This window comes from Capra hircus, chromosome 17, assembly GCF_001704415.2.
Source record: "Capra hircus breed San Clemente chromosome 17, ASM170441v1, whole genome shotgun sequence".
Lineage (NCBI taxonomy): Eukaryota > Metazoa > Chordata > Mammalia > Artiodactyla > Bovidae > Capra > Capra hircus.
Genome location: NC_030824.1, coordinates 50322098 through 50330428, shown reverse-complemented (window position 1 = coordinate 50330428; position 8331 = coordinate 50322098). Strand labels below are relative to the sequence as shown.

The following is an 8331-nucleotide window of genomic DNA, read 5'->3' as shown; positions in this document are numbered from 1 at the left end:
CTGCTATGCAGGCTTATTTCTTTACCACTGAGCTACCAGGGAAGCCTATTCTCTTCTATAATTCTTTTTTTTTTTTTGATTTGCCCATAATTATTTTATTGACACTTTTATTGTTACAAAGGGAAAGTGTTGAGGATGTAAAAGGAAGGTCATGCACACAAGGGGACACAACATCACTTTAGATCTCAGGAAGCAGTAAGCAACTGATGGTTCTTTGGGGAAATAGGAAAAGGGGGAAAACCAGTAAAGAGGAAGACCAACTTAAGAGAAACAAAAAGGCTAAAAAATGCAAACAGCTTCCTGGAACCACAATAGAGAAGCTAAATAAAGCCATCATTTCATCTTTTTAGGGATCATAAGGTCTTTGGGAAAAGAAAGATTGGAAGAACCAATTCTCTAGAGAATTAGGAGGGTCACAAGATGAATGAGTAGAATTAGAAAGCCACAGACAGAAGTGAGAAAACAGCTGTGTTTAGGTTTTGGCAGGTGAGCAGAGGGTCATTATAATATCACAGATTTGTCACTTATTGAATCCAGCTACTAGAAGCCATGCTAGGCTCTTTACAGAAGGCTTTCTAGTTAATGCAACAACAAGGTAGCATTATTCCAGCCTTAAAAAGGACAAAGGACACAGGAGTTACAGTTTAAGTAGCTTGTCATGGTTGCCCAGCCAGCAAGTGGCAAAGTCAGGAGAGGGACCCAAGCCTGCCTGGCCCTGAAGTCAGTGTTTTCCACATCCCTACTTCTCCAAGCTACAAATTTCACAAACGATCTGAGTGAAGGTGACTTGGCAGTTTACACGGTCCTGGTAAAAGAGCAATAAGGAGATTCTGGTCTGAGCAGGGTATGTCTAAGTTTCACAGGAGAATCATTGGATCCTGCTTCCTAGAATTTCTAGGGAATGCAAGGGAGAGAAGAATTATGGTGGAAGTTGGTTTTGACTTGAGGATTTCTTGGCAGGAGGGAACTGGGGGGAGCAGTCAGGCCCTAGGTTAGGTCCTAGGCAGCAATCCGGTAGTCGGGGTGGACCTGGGGCCTGACGTCACAGACCATGCCGAGAAGCTGGGCCAGGACACGTTCACGGTTTCTCTGCTGGGAGCTCTGCATGCCCTGCACCTGGCGCCTTGTAGCCTGCTCCACCTCAGCTGACAAGTTCCCTTGGGAGCCCATGGCTGCCTGCTGCTTGCTCTGGAATTCTTGCTCTCTCTCTCTGCGGTACTGGTCCACCTCCATTTGTGCCTCCTCCTTTGCCTGCTTCAGATGCTGGGCCTTCCTCTTTCTGGCATCTGCCACCTTCTCAGCCGCCCGCTTCTCGGCTTGCAGGAGCTGCTGGATACCCTGGGATTGACTGGCCATTTCTGTTGTTAAGACCGATGTTGTTTGTTTCAGAAGCCACCAAGGTACCAGATGGCTCCCCCTCTTCCCTCTCCCCACAACGCCTAATCTATAATTCTTGATGTTAAAGAAGGAAAAATTGAAATGTAGCCAACTTGCTAGAATTCTGGTGCATTATCTTTTATTGTAGATTGAAGAGAGAATCATTTAAAAGGTTTGCCTGTTTTTTGCATAATGATTTTATAACCACTCTTTATGAGTTCTAATGTTTCAAATAGTTTTTAATTGACTCTGTCAGTTTTTTCATTTGTAATGATATCTTTCTTTCATATAAATACTATGTTTATTCTGTGAATGTGTATACTGAAGCAATCATGTATCAAAACATCACAATAGTGCAGTTATCTTCCAATTTAAATAAATTAATTAATTAAATAATTGTGTGGGAAAAAAAAAAAAAAAAGGTTTGCCTGAGTTTAATATACATATTCTGAAAATGTTAGCAGATTCCTCAAGTTTTGGAGGATTCTTATGAGTTTATGCTTATTAAAAGTGTGAACAACTCTTGTAGTTTCTAGACATTTCTTTGGCAATTTGCAGGATGATTCTTGTTTTATATTTTTTTTCCTTAATATTGATGTCAGCAGAAATGTGTGATACTAAATTTTGGCCATTATATATTAAACTTATTTCAGAACATATGTAGGTTGCCGATTTTTAAAATCCCCTTTTCCATTTAGATAATGTAGTACTTTTATTATGCAAAAAATAACTTGACAGTAGTATGGGTCTGAGTGGGACCTGAGGTAAGATCTATGGCATGGTTTTGGACTCAATGACTGCTGCTCTTGTTTGTGTTTCTGGCACATACTTGGCATATTTTATGCCCACTGTAGAACCAGGGCCATAGCATAGCAGGTTAGGTCAATATCAAAAGGAAAGCTGTGACCATTCTCCTTTCTGTTTGTGCACAAGTCATGGACTGGCTTGCTGAACTCCTGAGAGGGGCCAGTGATCTACCAGCACCTATCATATTCCTGAAGAGATCTAGGCAAGGCTTAGGAGTGTTGACCTGTCTAATCAATGTGGAAACTCTATGAGTTCATAACTCATAGAGTTATGTTGAATGTAACCACTGGAGTACCGGAGAATATGGCACCCTTGCCACAAATGAAATCATGGTGGCCAAAATTTATCAATATTTTAATCAACTAGTGTATGATGTCAAGAACACGGGTGGATAATTTCACTAGTGATATCTTACCTAAATGTTTTCAAAGGCCACTGAATTGAGAACTGGATTGATAGGAATTTACAGAGTGAAAATAGGGTAAATCTTTGGATGAAGATTGAAACTAGCCCAAATCAATATAGAAGGTGGGATCAGCAAGAACGTGCCTGTTAAAATGTTCTGTACATTTGGTAACTGCAGAATTTAAGTTTCTCTGGAGTATTTTATTATTTTTTTACTTTAAAATTTTTGTTAAAAGTGAAATTATGAGCACTGACTATAATAGAGCATATCATTATTGTGGGTAACAGATTGGTTGGAAAGAATCGAGAGCATATTCAAAATAACTGGTATAGCATTGAGTACTTAGGATAAATGCTGGTGCTGGTATATAGTGGCTGAATTATCAGCCTTGGAAATAATGAACACCCCCCCTGCCCCTCAAATAAGTGTTTTCTGATATAGAATGCTATTTTAAAGCCTATATATAATGTTGCACTTATAAAATAAATGCATTATAAATACCTGGAAAAGATCCATGATTTTCAAGAGCCATTTGGTTGCTTGATTTTGTTTTTAGTCAATGAGAATGCTTTGCCTTTTACATTTGGAAAATTTGATTCATAAAAAGACAGTTAAGAGGTAAAATACACAAATTTACAGCCAACTCTTTTTTGAATTTATTTTAATTGAGGTATAATTGACATTCAACATTATATTAGTTTCAGGTGTACAACATAATGATTCAATATCTGTATATATTGCAAAGTTATCATCACAGTGAGTCTAGTTAGTATCTATCACCATATAGTTACAGGATTTTTTTCCTGTGATAAGAATTTTAAAGATTCACTATCTTAACAACTTTCAAATATGCAATATAGTAACATTAACTATAGTCAAAGTATGTTACCTTGTATTCCTATGACTTTTTTTTTAATAACTGAAATTTTGTACCTTGGAACACCTTCATCTATTTTGCCCAACCCCAAGTCTCTGCCTCTGGCAACCTCCGGTCTGTTCTCATTTTCTATGAGCTTGCCCTTATGCTGTTAATTGTTTTAGATTCCATCTGTAAGGGAGATTAAATACTATTTGTCTTTCCCTGTCTCATATTTTTCACTTAATAATGTATGAACAAGGTTCATCCACATTGTCACAGTATAACCAACTAATATCAAATAGGAATCAGTGGAAGGAGAAACCAGTAATCAGGGATTGCTTAGGAAATAAATAAAAATATAAGAATTTGAAAAATAAAAAAGACACTAATAAGTTACAGCAAGAATATTTTGCTGAACAGACTTACTTGATATATTGCCTCTAGCAAATTATAATATGCCATACCAATAATACAGCCTTTTTTGATAAAAATATTATTTTAATCATTATGTCAATATAAAAGTTTTAGTAAATATTTATTGCACATTGTAAACTTTACTAGATATCAGTGTTCAGTAGTTACTGTATTTTCTCCTTTTTAAAACTTATTTTTATTTTCAATAATCTTTTATTTTATATGTTTTAATGATTACTTTCCATTTACAGTTATTATAAAGTATTGGCAGTATTCTCTGTGTTGTACATATTTCAGCCTATCACACCTAATAGTTTGTACTGCTCATTCCTCTATCCCTGTAATACCCCCTCCTTCCCTCCCCACTGATAACCACGTTTGTATTCTATATATGTAGGTCTGCTTCTTTTTTTTTTTATTCACTAGTTTGTTGTATTTTTTAGATTCCACATATACATGATACCATATGACATTTATCTCTCGCTGTCTGTCTGACTTCACTTGACGTAATGCCCTCCAATCCATCTTTGTCGCTGCAACTGACAAAATATTGTAGCTTTTTTATGGCCGGTAGTATTCCATTGTATATATGCAAATGTAGAACATATATATCCACATACGTATATATATGTACATATATGTATATATGATATCTATATCCATATGTGTGTATGTATCAGTTCAGTTCAGTTCAGTCGCTAACTTGTTGTCTGCCTATTTGCGACCCAATGGACTGCAGCACGCCAGGCCTCCCTGTCCACCACCAGCTCCAGGAGTTAACCCAAACTCATATCCATTTAGTCAGTGATGCCATCCCACCATCTCATCCTCTGTCATACCCTTCTCCTCCTGCCTTCAATCTTTCCCAGCATTAGGGTCTTTCCAAATGAGTCAGTTCTTTACATCAGGTGGCCAAATTATTGGAGTTTCAGCTTCATCATCAGTCCTTCCAGTGAATATTCAGGACTGATTTCCTTTAGGATGGACTGGTTGGATCTCCTTGCAGTCCAAGGGACTCTCAAGAGTCTTCTCCAACACCACAATTCAAAAGCATCAGTTCTTCGGTACTCAGCTTTCTTTATAGTCCAACTCTTGCATCCATACATGGCTACTGGAAAAACCATAGCATTGACTACACAGACCTTTGTTGGCAAAGTAATGTGTCTGCTTTTTAATATGCAGTCTAGGTTGGTCATAAATTTTCTTTCAAGGAGCAAGCGTCTTTTAATTTCATGGCTGCACTCACCATCATGCAGTGATTTTGGAGCTCCAAAATATAAAGTCTGCCACTGTTTCCCCATCTCTTTGCCATGAAGTGATGGGACCAGATGCCATGATCTTCGTTTTCTGAATGTTGAGCTTAAAGCAACTCTTTCACTCTGCTCTTTCACTTTCATCAAGAGGCTTTTTAGTTACTCTTCACTTTCTGCCATAAGGGTGGTGTCATCTGCATATCTGAGGTTATTGATATTTCTCCTGACAATCTTGATTCCAGCTTGTGCCTCATCCAGCACAGCATTTCTCATTATGTACTCTGCATATAAGTTCAATAAGCAGGGTGACAATATACAGCCTTGACGTACTCCTTTTCCTATTTGGAAGCAGTCTGTTGTTCCATGTCTGGTTCTTACTGTTGCTTCCTGACCTGCATACAGATTTCTCAAGAGGCAGGTCAGGTGGTCTGGTATTCCCATTTCTTTCAGAAGTTTCCACAGTTCATTGTGTGTATGTATATATGTACATATATGTATATACATGGCAGCATGTATATACATATACATATATTGCATATGTATGCAAACTCAATCGTCATGAGTTTGAGCAGACTTTGGGAGATCATGAAGGACAGGGAAGCCTGTCCTTGGGCGGTGCTGCAGCCCTTGGGGTCACAAAAAGTCGAACATGACTCAGTGACTGAACAAATAAGTATATACCACATCTATATATATTTATTTATTTATGGACACTTAGGTTGCTTCCATGCCTGGCAATTACAAATAATGCTGCTATGAATATTGGACTACATGTATATTTTTGAATTAAAAAAATTTTTTTCAGATACATACCTATGAATGGAATTGCTGCTCCATAAGATAGTTGTATTCATAGTTTTTTGAGAAACCTTCATAGTTTTGCACAGTAGCTGCACTAATTTACATTCCCATCAACAGTGTATAAGTGTTCCTTTTCTCCCCATCCTGAGTAACCTGTTTGTGTGTGTGTGTGTGTGTGTGTGTGTGTGTGTGTATTCATTTTGATGATAGCCATTCTGTGGTGTAAGGTGTAAGGCATAAGGTGATATCTCATTGCAGTTTAGATTTGTGTTTCCCTGATGATTATTGATGTTGGCCATTGCATTTCCTGTGCCTGTGTCTGTTGTATTTCCTCTTTCAAAAAATATCTATTCAGTTCTTTTGCCCATTTTTAACTGGGTTTTTTTTTTTTTGATGTTGAGTGTATGAGCTGTTTATATATGTTGGATATTAATCCCTTATTAGTCATATAATTTGCAGATATTTTCTCTCATTTAGTAGATTGTCTGTTTTGTCAATGGTATTGTTTGTCGCATAAAAGCTTTTATGTTTATTTAGATCCCATTTGTTTAATTTTGCTTTTGTTTCCTTTTCTTTAGGAGACAAAAAAAAAATGTTGCTACAATTTATGTTAAAGAGTGTTCTGCCTATGTTTTCCTCTAGGAGTTTTATAATAGCTGATCTCACATTTAGGTCTGTAATCTGTTTTTAGTGGATTTATGTGTATTGTTTTGAGTTTACTTATGTATATGGTGTTGGAGGAAATTCTAATTTCATTCTTTTTTTATGTAGCTGTCCTGTTTTCCCGACACCGCTATTGAAGAGACTGTCTTTGCCACATTGTATGTTCTTGCCTTTGTCTCCTTTGTCATAGATCAATTGACCGTTTCTGTGTGGGTTTATTTCTGGGCAGTCTATTGTGTTCGTTTGATCTGTGTGTCTGTTTTTGTGCCCATAGCATACTGTTTTGATGATTGTAGCTTTGCAGTGTAGTTGAAATCAGGCAGCCTGATTCTTCCAGCTTGGTCCTTCTTTCTCAAGACTGACTTGGCTATTTCAGGTCTTTTGTTTTATCATCCATTTTTCAAGCCATTGTTCTTTTAGGTTGTACATTTTACTGCTGTGTAGTTGTTTGTAGTGGCCTATTATGATTCTTTGTATTTCTCTGGTGTTGTCACTTCTTTTTCATTGCTGATTTAATTGATTTGTGGCCTCTGCCTGTCTTCTTCATGAGTATTGGCTAAAGGTTATTGTATTGTTTACCTTTCCAAATGATCATCTTTTAATTTCACTGGTCTTTTCAATTTTTGTTTTCTTTTTCTTAGTCTCTATTACTACTCTGAACTTTATGATTTCTTTACTTCTACTAACTTTGTTTTTTGCTTTTTTCTTCTTCCTCCAGTTGCTTTAGGTGTAAAGTTAGATTGTTTGAGGTTTTTTTTTGTTTCCTGAGGTAAACTTTTATGCCTATAAACTTCCCTGATAGAATTGTTTTTGCGGTGTTCCATAGATTCTGGATCATCATGTTTTTATTTTCATTAGTTTCTGGGTATTTTTTTTTAAATTTCCTCTTTAATTTCTGAAGTGTATTTTCTTGCTTATTTAAAAAATAGAATTCAATAAATAATTTTTTTCTTTCCTTGCATAATCACAAATCTTAGTATTGTATCTCTTGAAGAATTTGTTTTGGCAAAGACTGTACAAATTTGATAGAGAGAAAATACTATCTGTTTCAATCAGGGTTTGGTTTCACACAGCAGAAATCATAATGACTAGTTTAAGCTTGAAGATATTTAATGTCAAATATTCAGTCTCTTGCTTCCCTGATGTCTCAGAGATTAAAGCATCTGCATGCAATGTGAGAGACCTGGGAATATCCCCTGGAGAAGGAAATGGCAACCCACTCCAGTATTCTTGCCTGGAGAATCCCATAGATGGAGGAGCCTGGTGGGCTACAGTCCACAAGGATGCAGAGTCAGACACGACCCAGTGACTTCACTTTCACTTTTTACTATCATGCATTGGAGAAGGAAATGGCAACCCACTCCAGTGTTCTTGCCTGGAGAATCCCAGGGATGGGGGAGCCTGGTGGGCTACAGTCCACGAGGATGCAGAGTCAGACACGACTGAGCGACTTCACTTTCACTTTTCACTTTCTTTCATTAGGTCTCTTACATAATTTTGGAAGACTAGAATAATAGGCTATAGTTCATAATTCCAGAAGTAGCTTTCATACCCTAGTGTTACTCTGTCTGTGCAGGATGGTTAAAGTCTCCTTTTTAATGTCCAGAAAGGTGTGAAATCTTCTGGCATGTGCTCAGAGCAAAACTTCTACCAGTGTCTTTGCCAGCAAAGCAATGCTTCATGTCTTTCTTTTCTCCACATTTAACTCTGTTTTACAGCCAAATGCCCCCATGAGAGTATTTAATTTGTGG

The 8331-nt window shown here is 37.2% G+C and overlaps 1 pseudogene across 1 annotated transcript; it reads right to left on the bottom strand.

Moving 5' to 3' along the window:
- LOC108637880 lies at nt 640–1438 on the bottom strand (annotated as a pseudogene). The gene has a single exon (XR_001919393.1). The product of XR_001919393.1 is annotated as a V-type proton ATPase subunit G 2 pseudogene (transcript).